The sequence below is a fragment of the Puma concolor genome, chromosome B3 (assembly GCF_028749965.1).
Source record: "Puma concolor isolate L17-30 chromosome B3, mPumCon1.1.hap2, whole genome shotgun sequence".
Lineage (NCBI taxonomy): Eukaryota > Metazoa > Chordata > Mammalia > Carnivora > Felidae > Puma > Puma concolor.
In genome coordinates this window covers 28,143,109-28,166,827 of record NC_141672.1, presented here as the reverse complement: position 1 = coordinate 28,166,827, position 23,719 = coordinate 28,143,109, and the positions used below count along the sequence as shown (strand labels likewise).

Genomic DNA, 23,719 nt, shown 5'->3' with positions numbered 1-23,719 from the left:
AAAAACATAAAAAAAAAAAAAAAAAGACCACATGGGCCAAACCAAGTGGAGAAGGAGCTAGAGTGAAGGCCGGGAGAAGCTCTGGGGGGACCAAGGGAGCCCTCTCAGCTCTCCTGGGCGTTTCTGGCAGGCAGCAGGCAGCCAGCCAAAGGAGAGCAAGCCAGAAGAAGGGATAGGGCAGGGAACGGAGACCGAAGGAGGTGGGAGCAGAGGGACTGATATTGAGAAAGAAAAAGAGGAAAGGGAGGGCAAAAATGATCGCAGGTTTCCAGGAGAGGGGCGCCCCCAAACCTGCCTGGCCCCCTGCTCATTGAGTTACTGTTGGTGGAGCGAGGGCAGGGGCAGGTATGCAGGCGGCCGTATTTACAAGGAAAGAGGGCGGTACCAAACACAGAGGGGCAGGGCTCCGGCAGTGAGGGTAGGGCAAGCTCCTTCCCGACTTTGGCAGAGTCGGGCAGGTGCGGGGGGGGGGGGGGGGGGGGGGGCGGGGCGCGTCTGCAGGATGGCATCCGCCAAAGCAGGGGAGAAGGAAGGCCGCAGAAACGCAGGGGTTGGTCCCCGCGTGGGAGGGGTACTGCGGGGCACCAGTCTCCCCAGTCTTGGATCTGCGCGGGGCTCCGGCCTGTGCCCAGGGTCGGGTGGGAACCGCGCTCCTGCGCCCTGTAGCGGGCGGGCGGGCGGAGAGCGGCCTCCCCGGTTTTGCCTACCCGCACTCCTGCTGGGCGGCGGGGGCAGCTCGGGGATGACCTGGGGAAGCAGCGGGTCCTGGGGTTCGGTAAATCGGTGAATGGCGGGGAGAGTGGCGGAGCCTCCGGGGTGGGGGCAGGGCCTGGCCCGGGGCGCAGGGCGCAGGGCGCAGGGCGCAGGGCGCAGGGCGCAGGGCGAGGCTGCCGAGGGTGCGGTCCTGCCCGACTTCCTCCCAGCTGGGAGCGCTGCGAGTGAAATCCCCGGTGGGAAGGCGAACGTCGAGGCCCGAGAATGTGTTTCTCGAGGTCTTTGGCGGGAAGGGTGATCGCGATCGGGGCTGGCCAGCCGGTACCCCGACTGCTCTGACCCGCTCCAAGCACCGCCCCCCCCCCCCACCCAAAACCAGCACCCGCAATTCCTGATGAAGTCCTGGGCCCTCCCCATGCTTCCCGAGGGGGCTTTCTAGATCCATCTGCACCCATCCTCCAATCCAGGGGGAAAGCGCCAAGGGCCCCGACCTGCGACTCTGTTCCTCTCCCAGACATCACAGTTGTTTAATGGCCAATCAGCCTGTTGCCGCTGTCCCGAGCGCACATTTGCAGGGCGCTTCCTTCCGGGACGTCGCAGGATAGATTGCAAGAGGGCCTGTGGTCCAGTGAGGACCCTGATGCAGGGAAATCTCTTTCTGCCCTTTCGTACTAGACAAGGCACGGGTTGGAGGTGAGCCGCATTGGTTAGAATCAGCAGGACAGGTGGCCACATGAAGCCAGGGGCGGTCCAGGGCCGTGGGGTCCCATCAGCTAGCTGATGTTGGTGAGCACACAGCAAAAGGGATGTATAGACTGAATAGACCGGATCTGAGGACTTGTCTTCATCAGCGAATAGGAATAATGAACACATTGAATTCTTCTCACGTGACGAGTGGACACTGTTCTTAGCATTGTTCTAATGCTTCTCATGCGTGTTCTAAACATGCATAATCTAATTTCATGACATTATTCCTGATTTTATAGATGAAGAATCTGAGCCACTAAGAGATGACATCACTTGGCCAAGGTCACACAACTTCTGGGGCCAATGTTCTGTTTTGCCTTTGTGAAGAAGAGGGAACACGCATTGCACTTTTCTGCAGGAAAAACAAGCTGATGTCAGGGATTCTTTTAGAAAAGCAACTTTCGGGCCCATTGCTGAGATCACCACCCATTCAGCAAATGTCCCAAACGCTGAATGCACTTCTGTGTCTCAGCCCCGTGGCATTACTGGTGTTCATCACGACCGCCTTCGACTACCCAGGAAAGGTTAATTTATATTTTGTAAGCTCTGCTTGATGAGGCAGGGGGAGCGAGTAACGAGCTTTAAAAAGATCTCTAGGGGCGCCTGGGTGGCGCAGTCGGTTAAGCGTCCGACTTCAGCCAGGTCAAGATCTCGCGGTCCGGGAGTTCGAGCCCCGCGTCGGGCTCTGGGCTGATGGCTCAGAGCCTGGAGCCTGTTTCTGATTCTGTGTCTCCCTCTCTCTCTGCCCCTCCCCCGTTCATGCTCTGTCTCTCTCTGTCCCAAAAATAAAATAAACGTTAAAAAAAAAAAATTAAAAAGATCTCTATCAGAACCAAATTACGGAAGTTAAGCAGTTAAATGAATTAACCCCTCCACCCGAAAAGCTCGGCTAACCCGGTGACACTTTCTGGAGGACCCTCAGCTTCAGACGTTGTCCCTTCTGGACGGACTCTGCTCACGGGCCACCGGTGTTGCCCCTTCATCTGCACGTCAGGAATGAGCAACGTCTCACCGTTCTCTCCCTGGCAAGTACTCCCAGGAGATGGCGGGGATCACGCGGTCAAGTTCTCTTTCTTCCCCTGGCCTCGGTCTGAAATTCCCCAAACGTTTGGGGCCCTGCAATGCTGGGCAGCAGGCAGTTTCCCCAGCAGTTGCCCTGGCATCTTGCCCCCTTCGCACAAAGCAATCACTGTTGCAGAAAATGAGGGTCCTGTGACCGTTTGGCACCAACCCCCGCCTGGCATTCGCGTGGGAGAAGGAAATGTCTGTCTCTCTGACAATAGATTCTGATCACAACCCGGGCCCCTTTCAGAGAAACAGCTTCCCATAGAATGACTGCCTAGAGGTAAGAACGGAAGGAGGGAACACAAGTGGTTTCTTGCAGGAAGCTTGTTAATGTCACTGAGAAATCACTCGGTCTAGGAAGGCCTTAGACAGCTTTCCAGAGCCCACCCTCGTTGGCAGTAGCTTACAGCCAGGCCTCTCTCCCTTTACCTGGGTCCTCTCCCTGAATTGGTTCCAAACGGTGGCGTATCTGGTCCCTGGCCACTGTCACATCTGTGGCACCCTGCAGTTAGTGGTCTAGAATTCCAGCCTTACCTCTAAATGCAGGTGTAATGACCCTTTCTTACAGATAACATTTCCCTGGGTTACTTAACTAAGAAATTAACGAGGGTGTAACACCGTGAACTAAACTACAGACTTTATTTGGATTCCCCCCTGTTTTTCCACTAATGTCCCTTTTCTGTTTCAGGATACCATACCGCACCATGTCTCCTGTGATCCGTGAAGCTTTCTCTGTTGTTCCTTATTTTCCACGACCTTGGCATTTTTAGGTATTTTATTGAGTGTTCCCCGATTTAGGCTTCTCTGAAGTTTTCTCATGATTAGACCCGAGTTATGGATTTTCTGGAGGTATACCACAGAGGCAAAGTGCCCTTGCTTTCCACCCTATATCAGGAAGTATGTGATATCAACATGACTAATCAATGGTGAGGTTAACCTTGATCACGTGGGTGGATGGCTCTGCCAGTTTTCTCCACTGTAAAGTTACTGTTTTCCCCTTTCTAGATGCTACGGATTGGAAGTGAATCACTAAGTCCAGCTTATACTCAGAGGGAGGGAACTGAAACCCCACTCCCTGGAGGGGGGAGAATCTACATCTATAATTTGGAATTCCTCTATAAAGATTTGTCTCTTCCCGGTAATTTACTTATTTATTAAATTATTTGTTTATATCAGGATGGATTCAGGGACATCGATTTTATCATTTGAGTTATAATCCAGTACCTTTTCAAATTGTTGCTCAAATTGTTCTAGCTCTGGTCATTAGGATCTCTTTCGGGTTGGTTCCTGTGTCTTTTTGACATGCTTCCATTTGGTTTCCCATTACCTTACCTTCTGACCCTATACAACGCTTCAGGCTTTTTTCCCCTGCGTTAAAATCAGTTCTTTCTCTCCAGGGAGACCTGATTCCTTTATTGGGAAGATGGTATTTGGAAACCAAGTTCTGAGGGCTGGGTATGTTCTTTGCTACTGGATCATTGCTTTAAGAAGCATATGAATGTAGAGTAGCCGATGTATAGGCACATATCGACATTTCTACACCTGTCTCTCTATATATGTAAATAAAAACGAGTTCCCACCGATACCTCCAACTTGAATCCAGCACCACTGGGTTTGTCCTGGCCTCCTGCCTTTCCTCACTGTCCCTTCTTACTCTGACAATGCCAAATGGGCTCCCATTGTCTACAACTCCTACACTTATTTGTTCCCCTTACTATACACGTAGTTTCAGAATCACTAATCCATATCCCTGCGAAAACAATTTCCAATGAGAATACGGTGTTTTTCGTATAGTTCTTTTTGTCTTTCGCCTTACAGGTCTCTGTCAAAATGCTGTTTTCCAAAACAAAAAGCTGACCTAGGTCAGCTTTTTTTCCCCCTTGTTGATGGGTGCATCTTAATATTTTCAAAGCATTTCCGTATGAGGCTTCACCTTTGATCATGTCTTTATCGCTGTGCAAAGGAAGAAGAAACCATGTCGTGTGAGGAGGAATTGATTGCTTCGTGATCAGTTGGATCCATGATTAGTTACACCTTGGGACTTTGGGCTTTGCTAGACCCCGCTACCTTTCGTGAGGCTGCTGTTTGCTTGGTGGGTCTGGGCTGCAGAGACAGCTGTGACATACGATGTCTGGTCAAAGAAGGTGAAATATGGCTGAGCAGCTTGTCTCTTCCTTGGGCGGGCAGAATTGTCAGATGTCAGGGGAAGGAGGCTTAGCGATCTTGTGACTCAACCTATTTTCCTTATAGATGCGGAAACTGAGGCCTAGAGAGACAATGTGACTTGTCCAAGATGAGCTAGCTGGTTGGAGCCAGAAAGGGGGACAGGATCCAGGACTCTGCATTCCCATGTCTGTGCTCCTCGCTACTCCGTGTGGGCTGCAGGGCCAGAGGTCACAGGTCTGCAGAAAAAAAGCCCCTTTGAAATTGTTCAGACAGGCAGGAGAGAATTCACCACCTTTTCCTGAATAGAGAGGTAGATCCAGGACCACCTCTTCGTACCCTGTGCATTCTGAAATGGGGGAGAGAGTAGATTAAGAAATGATTGATGGGTCTGCAAAGTTGGTCCCTGCATGTCACCGGGCAGTGACTTCACTCAAAAGTGGCAACTTGAGGGATCGTGTGAATCCCAGAGCTACCATTTTTTTAATCAGCGTCATGTTCTCTCTTAACTGTCATCCCCACTAGTACCTAAAAGACTGAGGAGGGGCGCCTGGGTGGCGCAGTCGGTTAAGCGTCCGACTTCAGCCAGGTCACGATCTCGCGGTCCGTGAGTTCGAGCCCCGCGTCGGGCTCTGGGCTGATGGCTCAGAGCCTGGAGCCTGTTTCCGATTCTGTGTCTCCCTCTCTCTCTGCCCCTCCCCCGTTCATGCTCTGTCTCTCTCTCTGTCCCAAAAATAAATAAACGTTGAAAAAAAAAAAAATTAAAAAAAAAAAAAAAAAAAAAAAAAGACTGAGGAGGGTCGTGTCTGTCTTGCCCAGGTCATGGGATTATTTTAAGGCTCCCCACATAACTATAACAAATGAATCAAACCCGTTTTTCCTTTTTCTTTACTAACTGCTGGTTTTCTTTAAAAAAAAAAAAAAAGTCTATTTTTGGGGAGACCGAGAGTGCAAGTGTATAAGGCGTGCACGTGAGCAGGGGAGAGGCAGACAGAAAGAGAGAGAGAATGCGAAGCAGGCTCTGAGCTGATAGCACAGAGCCTGACGTCGGGCTCAAACTCACAAATCATGAGATCGTAACCTGAGATCGTGACCTGAACCCAAACCAAGAGTTGGACACTTATCCGACTGAGCCACCCAGGCCCCGCTAAGTGCCGATTTTCTGATCTCCAGCATAGTACAATGGAACACAGTAGGAATTCAATAAATATTTATTGGGTGAATGAATTAAGGATCATATGAGATGTTTCAGGTAGAAGTACTGTTTCATCTCTGAAGCACTGTGCAGACATAAGGGATTGTTAACGGTGTTAGCATTTAAGCTTGTTAACATTTAAGGTGTTAACTCTAAGCTTGGGCAAGTTGCTTAATCTCTGGACTTCAGTGGCCCACTTTGCCATATAAGATGCTCTAGGCTCATCGTGTCTTTTGAATTAAACTAGATGATCTCTAAGGTCCCTTTCAGATCTGTAATTCTGTAATTTTGGTGTTCACTGTCATTATAAAGAGTACCGTGAGAATTTCCAGACAGATTTAGGATATAAACGTATCATAAACCATCATGGGCTAGAATAAGGATGACAAGTTGATTTCTTTTTCTGTGTGAATTCTAGTTGATTGGTTGTGGCTGCTTGGAATGCGGTGCTGAGAAGGCCTCTAGGTATAGAGTTATAATGATTGATTAGTGATGTCTGTCATGGGCACAGGACGCAAAGCATTAGCAATCATACCAAATATCTACCGTCTCCAACCTAGATGCTCAAAATGGCAGCTGCCCTGGAATTTCTGAGAGCAATGTTATTCTTGATTTTGCATGATAATGTAGAGACCCCTTGGGTGAGGCCAGAGTTTCCTGGAGGTAAACCAAGAGCTCTATAGACTTGTAGTAAATCACTTCTTCCTTTTACTGCTTCTATTTTTTATTTGTCAGGCCCGTGAAGCAAATTAACCTGATTGATTAATTGATTGTTGAGAAGTGAAATCTAGATTCAGAATCTTTCTACCAACCGGAGACTCATAGATGTATGGACCTCTGTTCTCGAGGAAATTGAGAACGTAGACTAACATAAAAATGCTACACGTAAACACGACCCCATTCCTCCAATAAATACGTGTCGAGCACCTACAGTGTTCAGACAAATGCATGAAACTGAAAACATAGCTAGTCTTTCCAGAAGTACAGCCTTTCCCCCTTTTAGTTTCCAAAAGAGTGGTGGCCAAACCACTGACTGGTCATTAGGTGTGGGCCCGTGAACTTTCTGAATATAACCCGTGTTTCCCTCATTCTACCCTAGCGATAAGGAAATGATAAGTTTTGGGTCTAACTCCCAGGATTCCTGAAGAAAATATACCCATAGGGCTTTTTGAGTCTCTCATTGCACACAGGGGACACTAACCAGTCCAGAAGAGACCTTCCCAGCCCTCAGGTGCCAGCCTGCTGCTCCATATGCTTTTGAAACCCAAGGATGTTGTGAGCATGAGGACATTCCCATCCTTTCCTGGACCTAGAAGTGTGGAGAGGCCTCTGCATCTTGGTTTGGGGGTCATGTGTATTGATTCCCACCTGTCGTCACTTCATGGCCCTCCAGAAATGTGTCTCAGCTGAGGAGTGATGTGGCAAGTCTGTCTCCTCTTCTCCCTCCAGGGTGGTCTGCCTTTGCCATAGCAACATTGGCTTCTGGTTACCCTCCCTCAGGACTGGTCTTTCTCCACTGTCCAGGCAGTTCCTGAAAAGGCTGCACTAACTGAGTGAGCGATTACTTCAGGACTTGAAATAGCTTTTTTTCCTGTCCCAGATATGACACAGTCACTTCCCCAATAGAGCCATCACTCCAAGAGGAACAGGACGTCCTTGTAACGAAGCCAAGGGGGGTCACATGATCAGACAGCCAGGGGCCTCCCGAGACCTTGTTTCCCCTTAAGCTGTTGGCCAGGACTTGTCTACAAAAGCCTATCTATGACAGACCCTGGCAAGCCATCCCGGACCTGCCCTCTTTTAGGGTTTCACTCCAGAACAGTTTCTCCAGGGAATAAATGTTAATGAATGAATAACTAGGAGGGCGATGGTGAGCATTTCTGTGGAGCATCTTTGGTGGCCACATGCATGCACATGCTTCTGCAGTAGAAGAATCGAGGAATCCCCATGGCCTGTTACCCTCGTCCCCGGCAGCACCCCTCAAAGAAGCCATAAAGTTTACACAGGCAGCCTATCTTGCCGATTGGGGAATTCTTGACCTCGTCTGGAGCCAGCTGGAGTAGAGAGTGCGAAGCGGGGGGAGGAAAGGTTTTCCTTAGAATTCAGGGTCAGGGAGGAGAGAAAGGGCATTTATGAAGGATGAAGCCCAGCCCAACCCAGCCCCAGACTCCCAGACCTCGCAGACATGGTCAAGTTTTATTGGGAAGTTACCAGGCACTCCAGGGGGAAAATATGATTTAGGCAGCCATGCAGGAGCAGGGGTGAGAGAGCTGAGAAAGGTCTTCAAGAGGCCCAAAGAAGGGGAAAATTAGCTGAGTCAGAAGCCAGCAAGAGGAAACCGAACCAGAGGAACTTGGCGAGTAGAGCCAGAGGCAGCCTCACACTGGGAAAGGGAGGTGGGGTTCCCCCTCCACTTTTTTTTTTTAACTCTTGACTTTCTGATGGCATAAAAACTGTAGGAGACACACAGTGGTCTTACGTTCATTTAGCTAAACCTTCCAGTCAACTAACAGTCATCTTTTGGGTGAGTGGGAGAATCCCCACTCACACTAGGAAAAGCCTCCGGAATGCCAGGAACCTGGGCAGATTTTCCAGGGCCATCTGGTTTCGCTGCTCACCCCCTTTCTCTTCTTTCCAAGAGTGAAATAGCAGATAAATCCAAATGCTCCAGGGATTCTGACCTCTGGAAGAACTGAAGCCGGCCATCGGCCAGACGAGGCCGCATCACTTTGATACGTGCGTGGGATGTGGGGAAAGCCATCGAGGTTGCATCAGCTGGCGTGCACAGTTGCAGGCAACGGAGATCACCGTAGCTGCTCTGGGCAGGGAGGGATGTAGCTGAGGACACTGGGAAGCTCGCAGAATTGTTAGAAGGGCGGGAGGAGCGGGCTCTAGGCTGAACCTCTATGAACACCTCCCAGAGCCACACTGCAGGATTGGGTTGGTAGGAAGCTGCTGCTCTCGGCACCTCCAGCCTGGCAAACCTGTTGGGCCCACAAAATATTTGCTTGCATCCCTCCTGTTCCAAATCGAAGTCCCATGTGTGTGCATCGAAATGGCAAAATGTAAGCCACGTGTCTGTACCCAGCAGCAAGGGAGGCTAAGAAATGCCTACGCACGCGCGCACACACACACATGCACACTCACAGGCAAGCACACGCACAATCAATGTGAATATCCTTAAAACATGGAGAGATTATAACAAAGCCTTTCAAAGAGCGAGGAATGGGAGGGATCGGCTGCAAGGGGTCTGCGAGCTGTGGCCTGGGACACTCAGGAAAAGGCAGCGTGAGAAAAGTGCCCCACAGTGTGGGAGAAGTGGGCCTCCCTCCGTAGAATTATACTCAGTTGGTCTTTGGCAAAATGGAGAAGTAAGAAATGCTTGTGTTCTAGATTCTTCACATAGCCAACTGTCCTCACCATCCATTTATTTTTAAGATACTTCCAAAAAGGGATTTGAATCACCAGGGTGTTGCTTTGCACCCTACAATACTAGTCCATGTCGGGCATTATGAAAGACATAAACAGTTAAACACATGGCTGCTGGTCTTGATGGGGGAGCCAGGAAAAATAGACTCACTTCAACCTTATGGAAATAGCCATGTTATGAAAAGCACCAAACGGATGGTGCAGACAATGGCAATGAAGTTGCTCAGAGGAGAGCTGCGGTTTGGGCAGTCAGGATGGCTTTTTGGAGAGTGCACGACCCTAACTTGGCCTTGAAAACCGGGTAGGATTTAGACAGACAGTCCTGGTGGTGGGGATGAGGTGAACATTGTTCAGAGTGGGTACAAAGTATGTAGGTCAACACGATCCGTGGGAGGAATGGTCAGTTATAAGCCTAGAAGCAGTGCAGGGGTGAGTAGAAGAATTGCGGGAGATATAGCAATAGAAACTTGAACTGGGACCCTGCTTTGGAGAATCTCGATTGCCCCATGTATTAGTCAGGACTACTTTTCATTTCCAGTGGTAGAAATCCAATTCAAATTGACTTAAGGTAAAGGGAATTTGTTGTTTCATCCAGTTAAAAAGCCCAAGGCATGAGTTTGAGACGTGGCTGGATGTTGTCAGGCCTCAGCTCTGGGTTCATTCGTGTTGGTTTCACTTTCCAGCAGGCCTTCTTCATGTGGTGGCTCCTGGCAACTCCAGGCTTACATCATCTTGGTTCAGCAATCTCTTGCCCAACATTTCTAGCAGAATTCTCAGAATTCTCAGGACTGAGTCTTGTGGATTGGCTCTCCTGGGTCATGAGCAACCACTCCCTACCCCCATCAGAACCATAACTAATACCAGGGGAATACAGGGTCTCTCACTGACCAGTGACCACATGGGAAGGATGGTCACTGTCACAGATGCTGTTGGTGCCTCATCCTTATTCCTTTGGCCCTTCCCGTTTCAGTAGATGTTGGTTCAATTTCCAGCTGACATCTGCTTCTCTTTGCCTGAGGGCTTTCTGTGACCACCAGGGTCCACCTTCACACGTTCAAGACTGGCCAGAAGTGCCAGGGAATTAACACCTCTTAGGAGCAGCCCTCAACCAATGAGTGATGGAGTTGGTGTTACACACTCCAGCCCTCTTGTCTCTTGGGTGGGAAAGCCCCGAGGTTCACGTTTTCCGAGGTTCAGAATTCCCCAGTGGGATTAAGTTCCCTTGCCTCCCTCACTTTTTCCTGCTTGCTTGCTGGTGTTTCCTGAGATGGCCTCCTAAGTAAACCACCCACCCTCGAATCTTCTCACCCAGAGTCTGCTCTTGCAGAAACCCAAGCTGAGAGATTCCCCAATGGAAGAACAGAGTGCCGTTGCCAGAGTAAAGGGGAGTGGATACCGGGTAAGCAGAGACAATGGCGTCAACTTCCCTTGGTCAAAAGATTGGGCCTTTTTTGTTTCCTTCTTATAATTTGACTACTTCCTCTTAGGGATGGGAAGTGACTTCCTTCAGGGAAAGGGCATAGCTTGCTCACCGAGGTGGTCCCAGAATCCGGTGCACAGGAGATGCTAAAACAATATTTATTGCACTGAATTGAATTTTATAGGCGGTGAAGAACAGTGAAAGAGTTTCCTGAACCCATGGTTGGCAAAACATGCTTCGTTTTTCCATTAAGATTAAATACCATGGAGGCAGTGTGCATTATACATTGGAGAGAGGGATTCCAAGAAGATATGTTCAGCACCAACCATAGCAGTTGGGGCCGGAGGTGGTAAGGTGAGAGCCTTTACTTTTAGGCTACAGCCGTGTGCTCACCGACCCCACATTCTCTCCTCCTGGCCACACATCTAGGCTATATTCCCATTCTGTCTTGCAATGAGGTGGGGGCCTGAGTGAGCTCTGACCAATGGAATGTGGGACCCTAGGCTTGGCCCCTAAAAGATCTCCTGTGACGAATCCCACTCACTTTTGTCTCTCACTTGCTAGCGGGATGCTGAGAATGCAGTGGAGGACTCCAAGGCCACAGGAGGTGACAGAGCCACTGGGGTGAAGGGGGCTTGGGTCCCTGGGTTGTTGTGTGGGACAGAGTTCCTCACCCTTAGTTTCTCACTGGTCTGGAGCAAGAGTGAGAAATAAGCCGATACCGCGTGAAGTCACTGAGATGTTGGATTGCTACAGAGTGGCCATTGGCTACCCTATTGCAAAACACCTCATCTGAAAACAAAACAAAACAGAAAACAAAACACCTCATTTGAATCTGGGGAGGGAGAGAGAGGAAACCAGCATCACCAGTAAGGGGAGAGTCCTGGCTGTGATTGTCCTCCCATAAGCTGGCAGCAGACAGACATGCCCACAGATGTAGAGGGCTGGAAGAGAGAGAGCTGATCGTCAGGGAGGTTTTGGACCCCTTCTCGGCATGAAGGCTGTGAGGTGACGGGGATATATATCCAAATGGAAGTTCAATGGGAAGTTGAAAAGAGGCGTGAGATTTGGTTAGAACCTGTCCTCACAGAAGTGGTCACTGAGGCAGGAGAGGACTGATTTACTTGAGGAAGAGCCTGTGAAGGGAGAATAGAAGGGGGTCCAGCACAGAATCTTTGTGGTTTTCCAGAATCAGCAGATGACAGGAGGAACAGTGTGGCCAGAACGGTAGGAGCTGCCTAGAGAGACACTCAAGGCCAAGGGTGGAGGAAGATACCAGAGGGATTATACTTCATATACTGAAGAGAGCCAGAAAGCACCTTACTTCTCCATGGACTAAGACGAGCTGAGAGGAAAGTCACAGTGTGAGGGTGAAGCAGGGAGGGGCTGAGAAGAGAAACCAACCATCTCTGAAACCTGGAATCCCTTGGAGTGATTCGCACCAGGAGACAGGGAATGGGGAGTTGCTTTTTCATACAGGTGTCTGGGGTAGGAGAGAGAGAAGGACAAAAGATGGGTAGCGTGAGGTTCCTGTGAGCAGAAAGGGGCCAGGACTCGGCTAACTTTGGGTATAACTGCTAACGTGACCTCATCTTGTACCCAGAATCTGGTCAGGTCTTGGGGGGCTACATGAGTTATATGCTACGGTTCCTCCAGTCAAATGAGTGTGTAACACAAAGCAAAGCTGTTGCACGGTGCCCTGACCGTGTGGGTTTGGGCACATCTGAAATGAATAAGCCTCAGTTTCTTCATCCATCAAATGGGCCTTAAATAATTCCTACCCCAAAGGACCATTGGTGCCATTACATTCCGTAACACCCAGTCATGTATGTGAACCACGTGATGCAGAGGAAGAGAGTCAGTAAATGGTAGCTTAGACTCATCTCACGGCCTGACTTTAGGGGGGTTGGAAATAATAGTATCATTAACTGACGTTTTGCGTCTAACTTTGCTGTGTGCAAAAGGCTTTCACACATATTGTAGCAAATGATCCTTTGGCTCGGGGAGTGTATTCCTTATTTAAAATTACACAGTAGTAGAGTGGTGCCTGGGTGGCTCAGTTGGCTAAGCATCTGACTCTTGTTTTCAGCTCAGGTCACGATCTCACGGCTTGTGAGTTCGAGTCCTAGGTCGGGCTCTGCGATGACAGTATGGAGTCTACTTGGGATTCTCTCCCTGTCCCTCTCTCTCTCCCCTCCTCTGCTCTCTCCCTCCCTCTCTCTCTCTCTCAAAATAAATAAATATGCTTTAAAAAAATAAGATTCAGTAGTTGAGACACACTGATTTTAAGGAAGACGAAACCTACATTGGCTTTAATTCACATCTTCTGAGGTTCGATTCAGCAGGAAAGCAGCAGAAAGAACACATGTTCTCCCACAGGCCAAGGTCTAGGCCTGCACTCACTAGTTCTTGTGCGGCCATGATCAGTCCTTGGAGCAATCCTTGTGATGAAGAGAATGGAATGTGCTGGTTGGTTGAGACCCAGGTCACGTGTCCCACCGTGGAGCCTGGAGGAGTTTCCATCTGAAGTGTTGGGACTGGGAGTGTGGGAGCAGGTTCTCCAGGGGGGAAATCAGGGAGCTATTCTCGAAAATAGCATGAATAGAAGCTAGATGGCAAAACCAGCTGGTGTTCTTGAGGGTCCGTGCCTTTCCAGGAGGGTAAGGGTCTCCGTCTGGTTCTCCAATATGTTTTCCTATTCCTCTAGTACAGGGATGTAGGGCTAGTGGGTCTTCGGATCTCAGCTTCTTGGGTAGGAGCTGGAAAATCTCACAGCTAAAGCCACCTTGGCACCGGAGAGGTTAAAAGCTCCAGGGTCTGGTATACAGTGAGATGAAGGATGGGGCCTGGAGTCGGTAGCAAACATTTTTTTTTAAGTTTATTTATTTATTTTGAGAGAGAGAGAGAGAGAAAGGGAGCACATGCACGAGTGGAGAAGAGGCAGAGAGAGAATCCCAAGCAGGCTTTACGCTGTCAGCGTGGAGCCCAATGTGGGGCTCGAACTCACGACCCCGTGAGATCATAACCTGAGCTGAAGTCAGACGCTTAACCAACTGAGCCACCCAGACGCCCCTGTAGCAAATATTTTGAGGCCGTTATATGCTCCAGGCTCTGTGCCAAGGGCTTTCCTGGATTATCACGTTTCATTATCCTCATGGACACCTCATAGGCACCGGTGCTAATCTCCCCACTGCAGAAGAGAAAACAGGCTCACAGAGATTAAGTAATCTCCCCATTCAAGGACACATGTCAGCAAGTGCCAGATTGAGAACTTGATCTGAATGGTTTCGTTTTTAGACTTCCAAGGACTGATCATCCTGGGGAAACTGAGGCAGCACCTGGGCAATACGGCTGTTGGGGGAGGAGCCTCCTCCCCTCCCTACACATAGGGGATTGCTGTGTTGGTTTAAGGCATCTGGAGACCACCTTTAATAGGAAGCGTTTCAGGACAACCAAGGACTCCTTTGCAGCTGGTGAGGGAAGGGCTTCTGGAAAGTTCATCCGAACTCTACCAAACCCTCTTTCTGTAGAGGAACGGATAACGATCACCCACCTCCTCCTCCCCTCCCCGTCACCTCCCACCTTGCGTTAAGGCACAGCCACTTGTCCTAGAGGGTGTCCTACTCTAGTCTCAGCCCTCTTAACGCTGGGTGCGCTGGTAGTTACCTAGACGGAAGCCTCTCAGCCCCTCTCCCTACTTTATATTTCCCATGGCATGTGACGTATATCGTTTTTGTAGTATCTGCTTCTCTTAGTGAAATGGAACCTCCAGAAGAACAGGGTTTTCCTTGGCCAGAGTTGCATCCCTAGTGCCTAGAACAGTACTTGGCACACGGTAACTGCTAATAAATATTTATTGAATGCATGCCTGTTTCCCAAGAGCTGTGCTGAGTTCTGCCCGTGTATTATCTCATTGAATCCTCAAAGGTCTATGGTTTGCCCACACTGGGCCCTGGAACCCATTTCAGGAGATAGTGAAGTAGATATGTCTCCCCTACACCCTTTCCCGGCAGCCTCCTAGCAGCACTTAGGTGTAAGTAGCCCTAAGGCCGGACCAACCAGCCTTCACAGGCTGTGAGATTCACAAGGCTGGGGGTTCAGCGTGCTTGCTTGCCGTGACCGTGACCGGCACCAGCTGATCCCAGCACCTTCACACCTCTCTCGGTGTGTGAGTCTCTAAGGGTACAGGACAATCACAGCTCCCAGAACCTTCTTTCCAGAAAGTAGCAACGAGCCAAAGAGGAGAGAACCATCCATGGATGAGCTGGGGGGACTTCTGTCCCTGCCCCCTGTTGACCCTGGGGAGGATGTACTCAGGACAGTGGGGTTGGGCGACAGCTTGGAGTGGATAAAGGGAAGTTTTTTTGGGCTTCTCCTCGTCTCCTCCACTCTTGCGGCTGCCCTCCACTGCCTCGGGTTCAGGGAGAATGAGGGCTCAGGCCTGGCCAGAAGTTGCGCCAAGGACAACCGGAGTGAACTGCCCAGCCCTCAGCTGGTGAGGGGCTCCTTTCCTAGGCTGGGCCTTTTCAGAATATGGGAAATTGTCACACCCCAAGAGCTGATAGCTTACATACTATATAATGTATTTAGAGCTCCTGGGGGCCAACAGCAGCCTAAGGTGGCTCGTAAGATTTCTGGGGTGAATGTTTATGGTTCTGGGAGGGCAACACTGACCTGCCATAAAAAGTACTCCTTTTTCCACTTCCTTCTCAACCATGACTGTGGTAGTGTCCTTTGCTCTGGCCCGATGCTCCCCATTCACTGTTCATTTAAAATAGGCTTCCTCTCAGGCAGATGCTACTTGCTTTCTGGTTAATTAACAAACGTACAACAGACACTTATTGAAGACTTCTTGCAGGCGATGCTATGCCCACGACAGTGGGTAAGACAGACCAAACCCTGGCCCTCTTGGGGTTTATAGTCCAGGGCAGAGTAGTTTATTTGGCCTCAGATGTAGGCCTAGTTCTGTGTTTGTTTTTTTTTTTAATTTTTCTAATGTTTATTTATTTTTGAGACAGAGACAGACAGAGCATGAGCAGGGGAGGGGCAGAGAGAGAGGGAGACACAGAACATGAAGCAGGCTCCAGGCTCTGAGCTGTCAGCACAGAGCCCGATGCGGGGCTCGAACCCACGAACCGTGGGATCATGACCTGAGCCAAAGTCGGACGCTTAACCGACTGAGCCACCCCGGCGCCCCTAGTTCTGTGTTCTTAGTCCTGGTGTGGCCTGGTATGCGGCAGAAACACATCCATGGCTTATTAGAATTGTGGAAACGTAACTCAGTTCATCCAGAGGACCCACAACCCCCCATCCACGCCACCTCACACAGCTCCCCTCTCTTCCTATTTAATCCTGGAGGCCGCCTTTTGGTTCCACGAACACCAGTACCTACAAGGGTTTTTTTCTGACTGCTCTGTGGCCAACACCACAGCCAGCAAACCTTCTTAGGGGCCGCCCAGCGCTAGCTGCTCCAGGAGGTGGAAGCTGTCAGGCCTCCAGGAGGACAGCGCTGGCAGGTGAGAAAAGAGAGAATCATCAGTCTCAGTAAATGCCTTCAGCTCGCCCTGCAGTGGGGATCATCACGCCGTGGATTTGCTGTGTGGTTTGGACAAGCTTCCTGAGTTTTCTTCTGCCTTTTGTTATGACACCATCAGCCGATCCTCCAGAGTTTCAGGGTAGCGGCATCACTCTGTTTATCCTCAGCAGCAGGAAACTCTGCGGGTTTGTGGACACAGAAGGCCACCGACGGTCTGGAGCAGGAGGAGTGAGGTGAGAGGGTGCAGGCCTTTGCCTAAGTGGCAGCTGGATTCCCTTCTTGTCTAAGAGACTGGTCCGAGGTGCCCAGCCTTGGACTGAGCTGTCACGACGACAGCTCACAATGGCTCGGGGCCGGCCGAGAGGCCACTCCTGGGCGTTCAGCATGGGGAACTCTTTGACATGAATCTGGCCTCCCCCTGCCCTTTCCCAGAGCAGCAGACTGAGGGTTTCCAAGAGGGTTTCCAACCACCTTAGCCTTGGGTCACACAGCGGGTGGAAGAGCCGGTCTGGAATTGGGGATGCCTGTCCTTTAGTTCCCTGCTTTTCTGCTCCCTTTTGATACTTGACCCATCAATAGTAATTCAATGCCGTGCAGATAAAGGCCTGTATTTTCATGATCAAAAGTACAAGCAATATATATATATATATATTTTTTTTTTTTTTTAATTTTATTTTTTGGTAAGAGGTTTAAATATTCCCAGGAGCCTGGAAAAAAAAAAAAAAAAAGAATACAACTTTCCCCCATGCCTGTGTCACTTCCCTGGAGGGACGTTACAGCCCCTGTACAAATGTCAATATCACAGAACCTGAATCTGTTTTACTTTAACACCTGATCCAACTCCCACATCTCGGAAATCTTTGGCGGTGGGGGGTGGTGTGTGTGCATCCGTGTGGTTGTGTGTGGGCACGTGCATGCACCCTATAAAGAAATTTTTGCGGTAATAGTTTTTGTCGCATCAGATATCTCAAGTGAATTTCTGGAAGAACTCGTTTCTTCTAGAAGTGACCATCTTCTGGAAGAATCATTTACGGAAGAATCTTCCTTAGATGCTCGGGAATAAGTCATTGCCAGTGGTGGTGAGTGTTCCCAAGTCTTGCTTTTTTGCATGTACAGGCGATACTGGATAGAAAGCACCCAAATGTCTATACCAGAAGTTCAATTATAAAGTGGTTATGGGAACTGGGAATATATTTTCTCATTAAAAACAACATTATATATGGCTATGTGGTTTCGTTAATCCTTGAAACTTGTTTAACTTCATATGTAGTTGAAATGCTGCCCGTTTGGAATTAATGTAGGTATGAAACACTACTTTTTCACCATCAGTGCTTAAATAGAAAAACTATAAAACCAAGTAAGAATTCCTTTTTAATTATCATGAATGTTGGTGGTAGGGGTGAGTGGTTTTATTAGACGTGGAGATAGATGAAGACTTTGTGAGGATTCTGGATGGGACCTTTACATATGGGCTTTGGGAGTGATGGTCCTGATTTTTTAATATGGTTAACTTGGCTTTTATTTTTATTTTATTTATTTATTTTTTCAACGTTTATTTATTTTTGGGACAGAGAGAGACAGAGCATGAACGGGGGAGGGGCAGAGAGAGAGGGAGACACAGAATCGGAAACAGGCTCCAGGCTCCGAGCCATCAGCCCAGAGCCCGACGCGGGGCTCGAACCCCCGGACCGCGAGATCGTGACCTGGCCGAAGTCGGACGCTCAACCGACTGCGCCACCCAGGCGCCCCTAACTTGGCTTTTAGACTTTCTCTTCCTTCTCCAAGATATTGTTAGCCCCACTGTTTAAGTTGATCAGGCTGTTTAGGGCATTTTCCCTCTTGAGAGACTAGAGAGGAGATAGAAGAAAGTGGGCAAATGAACTGCCCGTGTATGTGAGCGGGGACACCCTACAGTGCATGGGTCCCCTGGCACTGATTTTTGGGGGGGAAGGGGAGGAGGAGAGAGCTAATGCACAACCCACTCACATGGCTCGAGCCCAAGGTCAGTGGCAGCCCAGGGCCTGAACTCTCCCAGTGTCTAATGGGAATGAGTCACCCCAAATCAGTGCGTCAGCACCATTCTGGCAGCTAAATCCCATGCAGTCCTGCTAGCCAGTAGGAGTGATCCTCTTTCCCCGATGTCTTTCTGAAACCTGAACCCAGCCAGAAGCCCGGAACAACTTGATAGACACGAAGTCCAGAGCCCTTTGGGACATCTGGTCACCACCATACATTTGGGGAGTGGGAGCAGGACAGGGGAGGGGGTAGATAGAGGGATTGGAGAGCATCCAAAAAAGAAGATATAGGGTCCGGGGCAAGAGAGGGGGACTTGGGAGACTTTGAGTGGGGCATGAGTCTCACTTGTCTAAAGGCAGTACTGTGTGAGAAGCTATCCTGAGATGCGCTCAAATAGCCCTTGAATGGCAAAGGTAGAAAAGGGGAGATATTGACACTTCAAGTCTTCCCAGTAAGAGAAGAAAGGGGATGGTGGGATGAGGTGAAGTCACTTCCCTGCACTGTCCACCAGCGACATTGACCCTACGCCTGGCTTGGTTCACGTGAAAGCAGATAGAACGGTGTTTGCCCGGCCTCATGAGTGCTGGTGGGGGAGAAAGCGACCATAAATTCATCGTGCTCACGGTGCTGGCGAATGCTTGGGTTAGAGAAATGAGGTTTGATGAGGATGGCCTGAAGGTCATAAAGTTCGTCGATTCTTTTAGTTCTTAAAATCTATCCAAGAATCACACTAGCTGTGGCTCTGAACCACGTGCTTTCGGTCTCCAGCGGAAATGCTTTTAAAAAATTCAGATTTCTTAAGAAGCTGTCTGCCTACATTGAGGGATGTTTTAAGAGACAAAATTATGGAGCTCTTTGTCCCATTATGGAGCTCCTTATAAGGAATACAACATTCTGTATAAGCAGCTGTGGAAGAAATTTCTCCTAGGTCTTTGTTCTAGGAATGGTTGTTTTTCTCCTGAATACCTGGATTTCATTTTGTGGATGCTAGAGATCATATAACTGACCATGTCTCCTTTTTTATTGCTTATATTAAAATTTCAAGCAATCTTGAGCAAGTGTACAGAACTCACGACCTACAGAGCTAAAAGCTTGCTGTGAGTATCTCCATCTTTTTTTTCTTGTTTCCTTCTTTTCTTTAATTTCCCTACATACCTATTGTTTTGCCTTCATTGTCTTGCATGTATCTTGCGTGTATTCATCTTGAACTATTTTGGGAACAAGATGGTTAAATAAATACAAAGGTGGTGAAGGGGCATTAGCTCACGCGAGTCCATTTGCTGACTGTGGTCGGGTGGCTTGAACAACAGGCTATTCATAAGCACAGGAAATTTGCAAGACTGATGTTAGAAACTCTGGAAGTACCTGCACTATTTATAGTTGCATTTTTAAACAAATTCTTGAATCTGCGCGGTGAATATGTGCCATTCTAACTGGAAAGGTAATTATTAAATTCCTTAGTAGTCATTTGGCCATAGCATGGAAGTACCTCTACACTCAGGGGAGCAAGAGACTGGTGATTTCTTTCATCGAAGCAGTACTCTTTTCTTTTTCAGGTTAATTCCATTCAAAGATCAAAGTCCAAATAGTTAATCAAAACCACGGATTTTGCAAATCCTCAGCCAGTCTTGGACTAGATGTGCAACCACCAAGTAGTGAGGAGAGCAAAGTGAAATGGGACCAGGCCCTTAAAAAATATGTAGTGTGTTGAACATTTTTTTTTTCTTAGTTAGCACTCAACACTGAACCTTGTTACTCTTCAAATTATCTTCCTTCTCCACTGGGAAGAGAAACAAGCTGAAGCTAAACATGGTTTGAATGGGGCAAAGAAGGGTATTTATTTTCTAAATGTAGATGACCCTTGAACAACATAGGTTGGAACTCTACGCGTTCACGTATATGCGTGGGTTTTTTTTTTCCAGATAAATACAGGGCACTACTACAAATGTATTTTCTCTTCCTTATGATTCTCTTAATAATGTTTTCTCTAGCTTGCTTTATTGTAAAGATACAGTATGTAATACGTATAACATACAAAATAATGTGGTATTTGACTGTTCACGTTATCAGTAAGGCGTCCGGTCAACAGTAGGCTATTCGTAGGTAAGTTTTGGGGAATTCAAGGTTATATGCTGATTTTCAACTGTGTGGGGGGTGGTCACCCCTAACACCCACATTGTTCAATGGGTCTCTCTCAGTCTAAATATCCCTTCTGTTTCTCCTTGTGTTGTCTGGTCACAGGAGGGAATGGTAATGAGCCTACCTGTTCACAGATGGTTCAAGTACCGGGTACAGCTCAGTATCCTAGAGGTGAGCAGAACAGCCGTGTCATTTATGGAAGTGATTCAGTCTTCGTGGGCTTGCTTCCCCTCCAGGACCAACTGGAGGCCAAATTGGAAAGAAAGAAAAGATCGGGCCTCATTAGTGTGGCCCCTTTTCCATTGGGACTGATTCTGACTCTTACCTGCTTTGAATTGAAGGTGTCAAGGAGATTTTCTGGTACAAATATTAACAGCGCAAAAAAATTGGTCCAGAGTATGGAGGGGAGTTTGAAAAGGAGAGAATCAAGTCCCCTGTGTCCTTAAAGAAAAGACTTTGAAAAAAAAAAAAATCACAACTTGTAAATTTCAAAAGGCCATCTTCTTTCCCATTTTTTTTTCTTTATGAGATAAGGATATAATAAATACTCATTTGTATACATTTGCCTTAAGAAAAGACCCTCTGAAATGGATAGTGGTGGGATTCCAGAAGATTGTTTTTCTCCTGTTTAGATCTAAGATCCAGTTTCCCCACAACAGATGTGAATGACAATATAGTTGGGTGCCCAGTGGCGGCAGGTGACCACCTGCCTACTGACTAGAGTCAGTATGTAAAGAAGAAAGTCATGCCCAGTAAAATTATTTTGGAAGATAGCTCCCCTATTAAGGTAGGGTATACACGGCTTTGTGCATCACACACTAATGGCTTTGCATTCAGGGGCCAAGATGCATGAAAAGATGCACATATTTACAATCAGAATCCACTTCAGGGGTCGAGTGAGAACCGAAGCCAGTCACTGAGGAAATATCTGTCATCTTGTTCCTCACCTTGTGGAGCCTATACTCACCGAGCGGAATGGGGCCTGAGGAAACATCTGCACTCTTCACTCTCTCGCTCTCTCTCTCTCTTTCTCTTCCCACAATGTGGTGTGAGGGCTTATCTTAAACCCGGGGTTGTAAGGCAATCCATTATATTTACCCAGATTGCATCCTGTAGATCAACAAAATCAGCATTATATTTTAAGGTAGACTTATTTAATAAATTAAATGTCATGTATTAAATTCTAATATGAATTTATTGCCACCGCGCCTAGGATTGAGAAAGCCGGAAGGTATGGGGTGATAGGAATGGGGTGGGTCCGATTACAAAGGCAGGGATTTTTAGGAGGGTGCTGAAGGTTCCTGCCCTCATTTGCTGGGGAGCCCAGCCTAGAAGCTCTGGGATGCTGCAGCAACAGTCTTCTGTGAGGACAACTCTTCAACGTGGGTCACTTTCCTAACTGGGGTCCTGCTCTTATTGGGTTGGGGCGGAGGGCAGGAGGAGAGATAGGTTGGAGGTATGGAACTGAATCCTTTCTAGGTACCCCTCTGGTTCACTCCCTCATCCCCAAATAGAAACAGGTGTCCACAAGACTGGTATGTCACCGAGAGATGTCTGGGGGCCCGGGCAGAGGGAACATTCACCGAACACCCAACACATGGTTATGAAGCATCTGTGAGATGTGGGGCGTGTGGCGTAAGGATCCAGTCTTCTTGGGGGCAGCCCACACACCTTCCGTCTTCCCTGTTCTGGAAGCAGGAACAAGGTGACAGAGAAGACACAGACATGGCTGCTCGGTGCCCTCTCAGCCAGTGACTTTGTCCAGCCTTGCTGATCGTGTGGAGCAGGTCAGTGGAGTTAAGATGTGGGTTCTGGAGTCAGGCAGACCTGGGTTCAAATCTCATTTGTGGCACTCGTAGAGCGCACGATGTTGGACAAGTCATTGGGCCTTTCTGAGCTTCAAGCAAGTTATTGAAATAGTCTGTAAATGGGAATGATACTTATTGAATACTTGCTATGTGTGAGGCACCACGGTGCTCTGCCCAGGAACCTCACAGACTGTGGGAAAGATACCGATGTTTGTTAAGTACAAACCATGGCAGGTGCTCCAAAGGGGAAAAGAAGAAAAAGAAGAATCCTAGGAGACTGTGTAGCCGAGGCCCTAATTTGGGTCATTCTGGGGAGAGGGCTTTAAGGGATGGCTCTCTTAAAAACTGCCATTTGAGTTGAGCTATAGGATGAGAAGACTGCTAGCCAGAATAGTGAGAGAGAGAATGTTCCAGCAGGGAGCAAAGCGTTTGTTCGCACCTCCAGCTGAGGAGACCGCTCGCTCTCCCCCCAGAGCAGAGGGTACCCTTCCTAGCTGAAAGGAAACTTGCCGAGCCTTTGGGGGGAAAAAATCCCATCACTGCCCAGAGTCCCCAGAGAGACGACTCTGTGGCTCTAACCCTCTGGGCCCCACCCCACAGGATGTACGGGGCTGGTGGTCCTCAGATGGGAGCCCCCAACCTTCCCAGCGACTTTCACCTCCCTGAGAGCCTGTCTCCAGCGAGGCTGGGCTCCCAAGCTGGGCGCCCGCCAGTCAGTCTGGCCAGGGAAGGAACTATTTTGGGAATTTTTATGGTGGAACAATATTTTTTTGGTAAACAAATGGAAAGCTGTTAAGCGGGGACGCTCACCCCCTAGCTCCTGGTTCACCTTTCTCCACGTGGAGGTGTCACAGAGGCAGCACTGTCCAGTGCTGGAGAGTCCGGTGGGGAGAGGGCCCCAGGGTCACCCACCTTCAGCATACACCCCATCGCTTCTCTGAGGATAAATATCTGTGGAAACTGGGAGGCTGCCCGCTCCCCATGCCCTGCCTTGGGCACCCTGGAAAAAAAAATAAAGCCTTTGGTGCAGTCAGGGGTAGTAGGGGCCATGTCCAGCCTGATTAACCCCTTCGGGCTCGAGGGCAGCCTGGACTCGGAATGTTAGCTCTCTCAGGGACCTCAGAGAACATCTGCCACCCCTTTCCATCCCCCCCTATAGGGAGGGCACCAAGGCACAGAGAGGGCAGGCCGCTTTCCAAGGTCACAGAGCTCACCAACTGCAAATGAAGTTGGAATCCGGGCACCAGACTCCTAGTTCTATTCTCTTCGGGAACAATAAGCCAGACCGGTGGTCAAGAAGAGGAAAGAAAGCGAAGAAAGCGTGGGCTCCGAGTCTGGGGTTTTGCAGACCACCTACAAACTACACACTCAGAGTCATTCCTGAATACCAAGTTCCTCGGCCCTGACCCCACCCTCGACCTCACCAGCAGAGGACTCTCCTTGATCCTGGCCCTGTCCTGACCTGGCGGGACTTCTCCCTGGCCGGG

The 23,719-nt window shown here is 48.9% G+C and overlaps 1 long non-coding RNA gene across 1 annotated transcript; it reads left to right on the top strand.

The window, feature by feature from the left end:
* The first annotated feature begins 2,306 nt into the window (after positions 1-2,306).
* LOC147579825 (uncharacterized) lies at positions 2,307-3,668 on the top strand. Its single transcript, XR_015251830.1, has 3 exons — positions 2,307-2,806; positions 3,215-3,296; positions 3,532-3,668. It is a non-coding gene; the product is annotated as an uncharacterized LOC147579825 (long non-coding RNA).
* The last annotated feature ends 20,051 nt before the right edge of the window (positions 3,669-23,719 follow it).